This window comes from Mus caroli, chromosome 2 (assembly GCF_900094665.2).
Source record: "Mus caroli chromosome 2, CAROLI_EIJ_v1.1, whole genome shotgun sequence".
Taxonomy (NCBI): domain Eukaryota; kingdom Metazoa; phylum Chordata; class Mammalia; order Rodentia; family Muridae; genus Mus; species Mus caroli.
Window position 1 is genome coordinate 51,056,455 of NC_034571.1, and position 9,574 is coordinate 51,066,028.

Below are 9,574 nucleotides of genomic sequence, written 5' to 3' on the forward strand. Positions count from 1 at the left end.
AGCTATAACAAATCCCCACCTTTGGAGGACCCTAATTCCAGCCTGGGCAACCACATGGGTGGAGGATAATTCTTTTGTGGCAATGAGCAGATCATCCATATAGTGTATTATATAGGCATCAGGGAATTCTTGTCTCAAAGGGTTAATAATCTGTGCCACATATTTCTGGCATAAGGTAGGGCTATTAGCCATTCCCTGGGGTAAAACTCGCCATTGAAAATGGGGATTTAGTTCCACATGATTTACAATGGGAATGGAAAAGCCAAAATGGACACAATCTTGGGGATGAAGTGGGATAGAAAAGAAACAATCTTTAATATCTATGAAAATTTTAGAATAACCTCTGGGAATTGCGATAGGAGATAGTAAGCCTGGTTGTAATGCCCCCATTGGCATCATGGTCTTATTTACAGTTCAAGGTCCTGTAACAGCCTCCAGGCTCCACTTTTCTTTTTTATGACAAATATTGGTGTGTTCCACGAGGAGGTAGAAGGCTCAAGATGTGACAGTCTCAATTGTTCCTGTACCAACTGTAAGGCTGCCTGAGCTTTCTCTTGAGGCATAGACCACTGATTGATCCAGACAGGATCATTGGACTTCCAAGATATTTTGTCTGCCTGAAATACAGGAGGAGCAGTGGTCTCTACGAAAAAAGGTCTGCCCCTAAACCCTTTTTATCATTTTTGGATGTGGGCATAATGGGAGAAATCCTTCCTTGCTCATCTTTCCCTAGACCCTTCCCTGGGAGGTACCCTAGTTTTAGCATCAAATTGGTGACAGTCTTGTTGGGGCTAAACATTATCATCCCCATTTGGGAGAGTATGTCTCTTCCCCATAGATTCACAGGAAGACCTTTAACCACAAAGGGTTGAACAGTTCTAGTATTGTTTTCTTTGTCTGACCATGTTAGCAGTTTGGAACTTTGTAAAGTGTCCTGTGTTTGACCTATGCCTTTTAAATGAGTGGCAATGGGCTGTAAGGTCCAGGCCGCAGGCCAATGTGTTGAGGAAATTACTGTCGCATCTGCCCTGGTATCCAGGGGCCCTTGAAACTGTTTGCCCTCTAGAAACAAAGTCAGCATGGGCCGTGAATCGGTTATTTTCTGTGCCCAGTAGACTTCTGAGGATCCCGGGGAGGATGGTCCTCGCTCCTCTTTCATATAAGGGAAATGGCCAAATAGTGGGAGTGGTAGGTCTTGGGCTGTGCTATCTCCAGCCCTAAGGGTAAGTGGTCCCTGCTTGGCGGTGACTAAGATTTTTATCTCCCCATGGTAGTCCATGTCAACCACTGTAGGAGTCACCATTAGGCCTTGTAAAAGTCTGGACACTCGGCTGATGACGAGAAAAAACGTCTTTTGGGGAGGGGGCCCAAATTCACCTGTTTCGATGACCACTCTTCCCTCCTCAGGAGTTATAATCCTGGTGGTGGAGGAACACAGGTCCAATCCTGCGCTCCCTACCATGGTCCTGCACAATCTCCCATGGGGGTTGGGGGTTGTCTGCAGTTGTCATCATGGGAGACGATCCCTGCAGGGGGGCCCTCTTGCCTTTTCCATGGACCAAAGGGAGTGGATGGCCATTGATGTCAGTCTTAGATCGGCAATCTCGTACCCAATGGCGGCCTCTCTTACACTTAGAGCAAAGACTGGGGGCAGGGAGGAATTTTTGTTGGGTAGCAGGTTTTGAGACTAGGGTGCTCTGTCTTTGTGTAGGGCATCCTCTAGCAAAATGTTCAGGTTGGTTGCATCTATAGCAAGTTTTTTCTCCTTTATTTAGTTGTAAGGCAGCCCCAATAGCCAGGTTGATAGACTTAGAAACTTGTTGGGAAAACACATCTACCTCATTACAAAGCTTGATCATACCATTTATATCTAAACTCTTGGTTTTACCTCTCAGGGCAGCCCTACATGCCGAATTGGCGTTTTCAAGAGCAAGTTGTTGGACTAACAGACCCTCACTTTCCTCAGGTCCCAAAATTCTCTCAGCTGCTTCCTGCAATCTGGCAACGAATTGCACATAGGACTCTTGGGGCCCTTGTATAATCTTGGTTAGGGGCATAGTCAGCGCCCCTGCAGCAGGGACAGCGCGCCAAGCTCCCAGGGCTGCCTGTGCCATCTGGGCGAGGACACCAGGGGAGAGCACTAATTGTTTTATGTCTGTAGCAAAAATGCCTTTACCGCAGATTTTATCAGCAGTCCAGGAGGCTGTCTTACTAGTAGGATTCTTTCTATTATTTGCAGCCAAATTTTCTCCTCTGTCCACAAACTCTGACTTCCAAGTTAAATATTGGCCTCTAGTGAGGACAGACTGAACAACTTTATTCCATTCATTGGGTATCAAGTAGCCTTCTCCTGCTAAAACCTTCTAATATAGATACTGTGAACGGGGCATTAGCCCCATAATTTTTGACTGCTGAATGAAGATCTTTTACACGTCTCAGTTGTAGCTTTTTGTAGACTGGTTGGCTGTTGGTGTCTAACCCTTCATCGGGGGACATGCCACCCTCATCGGAATCAGAGTTTGCTCCTCATCACTCTCTGGTTCCCCCTGATCTTTATCAGAGGAGCCAGTGAGGGGGGTCCTCATGACCTGGAGCAGCCTGACAGGCTCGAGACTGGGTGAGGACAGAGAAGGTCAATTTTTCATTCCCTTGTTTCTGAGAGGGACCCTTGCGGCCAGTTTGAGGGGTTTTGGTGGTGGGACCTTGAAGTTCCCCCATGAGGGCCCTTTATAGACTCTGAGTCTCTAGACTGAGGTCTTGTAGCTCTTTTTGAAGTCCTAGAACATCTTTAAGATTGGTAATCTGAGTCTGAAGCTCTCTCTTAGTTTAATCACTGAACGGACAGAGAAGCCAGCGATTTGGGATGAGTGGTAGGGGGAATGGGGGACAAGTAAGGAGGGGGGGTGGTGTTTAAAGGGCTCCATGGCAACGTAGGCACCAGGTCGAGACCATAGTGGTCCCGTTCATATTTGAAAGCCTCTTCATCAAGTTCCGCCTTGGCAGAGGGATCAGGGGGGTCATTTGACAATTCTTTATATAAAATCGGGTAAATTCTCTTGGGTTTTGTTGAAGGCTGAAGAACACTCTTTTCTCCTGAGGCAGACCTAGCCTGGGGAGCGAGAGGAGTAGGGAGGCAATCTTTAGGAATAGGGTCGTCAATTATTGAAGAAGGCCAAGATGCCAGAGGCATCAGCGGTTTGGTTTCACTTTTACAGGAAGGTGGGCAAACGGGAGTTTTCTAAAATATATTCAGTAAGGGCTAAGAGGCAGATGCCTTCTCTGCCCTTTTCTGCTTGTTTAAGGAGATCCTTGACGATTCCCCAATAGCTAAAAAAGGACTCAGGGACATCTTCTCCTTGTTTTATTAAACTATTGATTTCTTTGCCTAATTTATTCCAGGTTAAAGGGTTTATTTCAGGACCACTCAGTACCAGCCATGGACATCTTTTGTCCACAAAACAAAAAAATTTTATTAAATCCTTTTTCTTAACTCTAATCCCTCTCTCCTTAAGAGACCCCTTCATCTATTGAATACTATTGAATAAAAAATGCATCTTTGGACAGAACCTTCCCCATGGTAAATGGGACAACAACTGAATGCCAGGGCTTATCTCTGGACATCCACGACACTCGATCAAAGTGGCGGGGAATTGTCTCACTGTCTGTGTGGTACCTCTCGAATCCGTTGTCCGGAGGGTGGTCATACCTCATGCCCCACGTTGGGTGCCACTTGACCCGTCCAGCAGGTCCAATTATTCAAGGGGACCTTCTCCTAAGAACCAAATGGGGGAAGGGAGAGACGGAAACCAAGTGCAAGAATGACATGCAAGCAGTCTGAGAAGCATCAAGGTCTCTCTGTATTCAGCAAGGCTCAAGGCTGAAATGCACAAGCAAAAGGGGAAGTACTTCTCAGCAGGAGGGATGGGGAAGCAGAAATTTTTCTTTTGGCAACTACATGGGGAAGCAGGATCTTGGTGGTATCAGGGTACATCTTGTGGTCGGGACATCTGGCGCTGACTTAGGGCTGGAACATTCCGTGGTTGTTCTCGGAGCATTGCATCAGTGGCCCACTTTTGACCCAATTTTCTTCTCAGAGGGAGAGGCCCAATTTGGAGATCAAGACAATAGAGTTGTCTTAATAACTCCCAACAGAGGAAGAATAGTGTAAGAGAATCTGATGAGGCACATACACCATACAGCAAAGATGAAGGTCTAGCAATAGAGCCATCATAGCTTGGATTTAATAGGCCCAGAGAGTCCTTTCCTTTTCTAAATTAAGTAAAAGGGGGTGCAAGTGCAAAAAAAAAAAATCCATTATGTTCAGATAATTTTAACATATCAAAAGAAATTCAATAAGTGTTTATTTGAGACAATGCACTTTTACTAAATCAATAACAAAAGGAATACAATAAATAATGAGAGTGGAGACAGAAAGATCATATCTGGTAAAGCAACACATCGAGTGATATCTACAGTAACATATTAAGTAATGAAACTGAAGCCTTCACTGTCTAAGTCAGATATCCATACAAAGCATAACAAAACAATGCAATAATCAAAATAATCAATTGTGGTAAGAATATGTTTAAGAAATTATTGCTACTATAAGAATTTGAAATTTGGAATTTGAAAACTTTTAAATCCTATAGAAAACTAGTGAGAAATTAACAATGAATTAACATAATTTCATTATGCAATGAAAATAATACATACTATGAAAGTTTAGTCTGTTGTAAATAAAAATCAATTCATGAACTTTACAGGAAAAAGAATAGAATATACCATACTGAATGTGGTAACCCAGATCTTGAAGACAAACTTCAAATGTTATCTTTTATTGGGTCTCCTAGCTTGAAAGCTTCAGATATGTATGCTCATCTTGGAATAAATTCAGAAAATGGAACTATTTTGGGGGTGGTTTTGGGGAAGCCATAAAGAAGGGGCTAGCAGAGTACAAGAGATGTGATTGGGAAAAGTGAAAAGGGGGATCCCTGGGAAGGGGGAGGGGGATAAATACAGAAGAGGAGTAAAGGGGGTTATCAGGCTTTGACTGATCTCTTAGTGGAAATAAGGGAAATGGGTGTTTTAATGTGGGAAGGAATAAGATATTGAAGAAGGAAGAAGATGAGCAAAATAACAGTATGGATGCCTGAGAAAAAAATAATAAAATGTATACAATTTACTATCTACCTAATACTATCCATAAGACATCATATACAAATATAATTAAATTTAGTAATTTTAATTTATTAATTAGAATTTAGATACAATTTTGCCATTTGTGCTGACATTGTTCCCCTAAAGAGCTATATAGCATCTCACAAAATTCCAGACACAAGGCAAGAACAGCCTGTAAGCATTGTTCTGTGCACTGTGTAAAGTCATCCTTGTATTATTTCAATGCTGATTTCTCTGCTCTCATCTTGTTGCAATCTGCATATGGCACTTTAATGCTTATTCTAAGTATTTTCTATCTCAAGTTTGTATAAACATTACCCCCTATTTATTCTCTGACTTATCAATAAAAGCTTATCAGCCGATGGTTGAGAAGAAGACAGAATAGAGCTGGGTTTCTGCCAGCCAGGGAAGGGGAGAAAGAGAGAAGAAAAAGGGGATTAAGCCACAAACAGAAACATCATGGAAAAACACCTGAAACCCAGAGAGCTAGACCAATACTAAAATGCAAGTATCTCAGGAATTTTGGCAGGAAGATCCTGCTTGCTAGCATTCCTTTTATGTTCCACCCAACAGTTAGGTAAGTCAGGTAGGCCTGGCTTGCTATAAAAAGGACTGTTTGGCCCTTCCTCACCCTCTTATTCTGTACTTTCTCTCTGACTCTTTCCTCTTTTCTCCCTGACCCCTTTCTCCCTCTCATCCCTTCCCCTCCCCCTCTCTCTCCACATGTTCCCAGCTAGCGTCTCCTCTCCCCCCTTTCTGTGTGTGTGTGTGTGTGTGTATGTATGTGTGTGTGTGTGTGTGTCTGTTTGTCTATGTCTCTACTCTCTTCTCAACTTCCCTTTTCATGTCCCTAAATAAACTCTATTCTATACTATACCCATTGTATGTCTGGTACCTCAGGGGGAAGGGATGCTTCAACATGTTCCCACCAAGGTGCCCCTCCCACCTTACCATACCTGGTTCTTCAAAACATATCTTGGCTCCTTTTTATAAAACACAATACTGCTAGCCTGTTGTACTGGCTACAGAAGCCACCACCTATTGAGCCCAACATCTTCCCAAAGTGGAACTGCTAAAGCATTTCCAGAGAGGCATGTAGGAAGCCATTCCCGACTCCCTGGCCAACTGGATGGAAATCTATTCCAGGCAGTAAACAAACCCATATTTGGTGGATGGCATGCCCCTAATCCCTGGTTGGCTGAGCAAGCCTGCCTGGTGAGGTGATATGACCTGTGGTGATTGATGGGGGCGTGGTTATGGCTGGAGGGGGAAAAAAACCCTTGTAACCAGAGGGGCTGGGGGATTTGAAGAAAGAAGCTGCCTGAGTAAAACTGCTTTAAGTAGAACCAGTGGGACTATGCCAGGGCCTAGCAAACACAGAAGTGGATGCTCACAGTCAGCTATTGAATGGATCACAGGGCCCCCAATGGAGGAGCTAGAGAAAGCACCCAAGGAACTAAAGGGAACTGCAACCCTATAGGTGGAACAACAATATGAACTAACCAGTACCCTGGAGCTCTTGTCTCTAGCTGCATGTGTATCAAAAGATGGCCTAATAGGCCATCACTTGAAAGAGAGGCCCATTGGACTTGCAAACTTTATATGCCCCAGTACAGGGGAACGCCAGGGCCAAAAAGGGGGAGTGGGTGGGTAGGGGAGTGGGGGGGTGGGTATGGGGGACTTTTGGTATAGCATTGGAAATGTAAATGAGCTAAATACCTAATTAAAAAAATGGGGAAAAAAAAAAAAGAAGAACCGGTGGTTGCGTTTTGCTTGCTGGTCGAGTTGGACACGACAGAGGCAGAAACAACTCTCCATGTGAACTAAAACAAAGGAACTTAATAAATCCCAGGGCAGGAAGCAGAAGCAGAAGCTAAGCACATACTGAGGCAAGACATATAGAAGAAATTCAAAACAGCTAAATTTCTGACCAGGTAAAAAATATTTTAATATCATGGTTTCATGCTAAAAGGGGAAAGAGTATACATGAAAATCCATGCATAAATATTAATAATTTGAAATTGGTAACATTAAAGAAATAAGTAATATAAAATTAGAGGTGCAATAACACAGAAGTTTTAAAATTTATATAAATGTTCTTTTAAATATTTCAAAGATACGAACAAAATAAAAAGAGTTAAATGACTTCAATGAGATGGATACATTACTAATTATGAATATTACCATGCTGATAACACTTATATTGGTAATCCTGGTGGTCTTCCATACCTTCTCAAAGAAAAGGGCTTTTCAAAAAAAGATAAACATGAAAAACAGAGACAGGACTTAGAAGAAAACTTGAGGTAACCCTAAGAGGAAAAAATGGAAAGAACTGTAATTAAAGTTGAAATAGATACTAAGATAGAGACAGAAAAAATAAAGTCTGAGCCTAATATTCCACCATAAATTCAAAATTAAGACAGTAAGCAAATGATTGTTAGAAAACAAAACTTAGCTTAACTGGTTAATACATAACAAGTGCCAGAAATGCTGAAAATCAAGAATATGAACAATATGCATGACAATCTATAGGTGCACTGAAACTGGGAAAATTTAAAGAAAGTATAATAAAATATGGAATGCATTCACCATTCATGAACAAATATTAATTTCTTGGATGATTCAAAAGAAAATAATCCCCCAAAACTGAAAAGATATGACAAGAGCAAATTAGACCTTGGTCCCCAATGACAATGGTGTTCATGGTGGAGAGAAGAGGCTAGAGAGATAGAAGAGAAAAATAGCACCAGAGGTAGCTATATTTCTCAAGGTGAAGGTCAAAATGCTGAGGTACAGTGTATGATGTGGCAACTTTGGCATATGTCACATTGCATCCTTAAACACTTGGAGCAAGGTTGGAGAAAGAGGAAAAAGAATTCAACTGTTTACTCAGAATCTTCAAGGTCCTAAAGAAATATTCACTGACTGTTTTTTTTTTTTTTACAGAGATTAACTTGAAGTCTACATAAAAGTGTATCAAATCCACTAGCTATAAAAGCATTAATTGAATCTTTAGCTTTTAAAAATGCTAAAGCTAAATGAAAAAAGAAAAAAAGAGATCAAGGCCTTAAAAGAAAAATCCATGCCAATAACGCCGATAAAAGAATAAATTAGAAAGATGATTGATACTGGACTTCATTCATATGCTATAAATTTTCTAGGAGTAGTGATCTCTAAAGATTTAAAGAAAATCTAAAATTTCAACTGTCTTTATTATGGTCAACAAGATCATTTCACAAAGAAATCATTCCAAAAGGGGTCCATGCCTTCTAGAATATACAGAAGGTGTGGCAACGGTTGGTACTGTGCTAATCCATGTAAATCAGCAAAAGACAAAGAGGGTAACCCCTTATTAAACAACGCTCATGAGGAACTCTTGTAGGCTTCAATATCAAATTCAAATTAGCCAACTCAGGGCAACAACAGTGATAGTCATGCACAAAATCATTAAATGACACTGCTCTAAAGATAGACATTAAAAAACTGAGATATCATGCCGGGCATGGTGGCTCACGCCTTTAATCCCAGCAGTTGGGAGGCAGAGGCAGGCAGATTTCTGAGTTTGAGTCCAGCCTGGTCTACAAAGTGAGTTTCAGGACAGCCAGGGCTATATAGAGAAACCCTGTATCGAAAAAAAAAAAAAAAAAACAACAACAACAACAAACAAACAAACAAACAAAAAATAAAAAATAAAAAATAAAAAACAAACTGAGATATCAAAGTCAAGGTAACTTCAATAGATAAACAAACAGACAAAAACAAAAGAAGCAAAGAAACGAATATATTGGTAAACTTCTGTAGATGATCAAAGACCAAAACTAAAGGTGTTTATAGATAATATTGAAATTGGAGGAATGGTAAACACTAGAGGAGATGTAACAATAATTTCACCAAAATCTTGGCCCCCACATTGGCCTCATCAGGAGGTAGTTATTCAGATTCAAGGAGATGTAACTCTATCAAAGGTAAAACACAGTATATAATGGCTTAAATGGCAAACACAAAGGGAAGTAGGAGAGGTACTCGGTATATGTTCTCTAGGCCTTTTTGAAAACATGGAGTTTCATAGAATGAATTGAGTAGTGTCCCTAAACAGAAGAATGGATACATAAAATGTGGTACATTTACACAACGGAGTACTACTCAGGTATTAAAAACAATGAATTCATGAAATTCTTAGGCAAATAGATGGAACTAGAAAATATCCTGAGTGAGGTAACCCAATCACAAAAGAACACACATGGTATGCACTCACTGACAAGTGGATATTAGTCCAGAAGCTTGAAACACTCAAGATACAGTTCACAGACCACATGAAGCTCAAGGAGAAGGAAGAACAAAGTGTGGATACTTGGATCCTTCTTAGAAAGGGGAACAAAATACCCATAGGAGGAGA